The 965-nt window shown below is 27.6% G+C and overlaps 1 protein-coding gene across 1 annotated transcript in view; it reads right to left on the bottom strand.

Annotated features, from left to right (window-relative positions):
- The window catches only part of NRK (Nik related kinase), a gene marked incomplete at its 5' end in the record, with an annotated part of 36870 nt that overhangs the window by 35541 nt on the left and 364 nt on the right, over nt 1-965 (bottom strand). The window lies entirely within an intron of this gene.

Below are 965 nucleotides of genomic sequence, written 5' to 3'. Positions count from 1 at the left end.
CACTAATGAAAAGACAGAAAAGCATGTGCCATGTCCTAACATTCAAAAAGGGAATGTATAACTCAACATCAAGACCAACAAACTTTTAAGTATATGGGTATACATCAAACTGAAAGAAGTAGAGCTTAAGTAATATTTTCCAATTTCTGCAAATCTATTATTTTATCTAGAAAAGAGAAACAATTTCTAAAATATAAAAAAACTGTCTCCATACAAGTATGTTTCCTTCACATATCATGTTTATTTCCAAAAATTTCTATAAAGTTTCTTTAAACTAATATTCAGACATTATCATTACCTAGGTAAACCAGCAATAATCATAAATTTATAGTGTATGTGAGGATTTTAACATGATAAAAAGCTAAGTTATTGTTATTTTAAATATTCTATTACCATCCTTATTTCAAATGCTTGGAATTTATTACTTTTAATGTCATCCTGCATTAGATACATGAATAAATAGATAGATAGGACACTTTGGTTTTCAGGATTCAAATTCAGGGAATATTTAGAAAGTTTCTTTGGACAAGTACTACTAAATTTTACAGTTGCTTTGAAATTTCTATATAGGAAGTACTTTGATTACTGATTTAGGCCTGGAACAGACAAGAGTCTTTTCTATGACCCTGAATTTCAGAAAAGACTCAAGGTTCAGTTAAATTTGTTTCATAAATGTAACCATATCTAAAGTAAATATATATGTTATACATAAATTCAAAAACCTTTTAGTGATTAAAAAACAACCAAAACCAGTTTAAAAGCAATATTGAATTTTTATATACCCATGTTTAACAATTTAATAGTCATACTGATTTTATATTATACCCATGATGCCGAAACAGATACACAAAAACTAAACTGATTTCTCCTTCTTTTTTTTGTCAGAAGGATCATGACAACTCATTCACTGAATGCATAGTAAGGGAAAGTTCCCAATTTTGCTTTAAATTTTTTCAAGATTTCTG

This window comes from Bison bison, unplaced genomic scaffold (genome assembly GCF_000754665.1).
Source record: "Bison bison bison isolate TAMUID 2011002044 unplaced genomic scaffold, Bison_UMD1.0 scf7180017855067, whole genome shotgun sequence".
Lineage (NCBI taxonomy): Eukaryota > Metazoa > Chordata > Mammalia > Artiodactyla > Bovidae > Bison > Bison bison.
The sequence above is the reverse complement of the archived record's forward strand: the minus strand, read 5'-3'. Positions and strand labels throughout refer to the sequence as shown.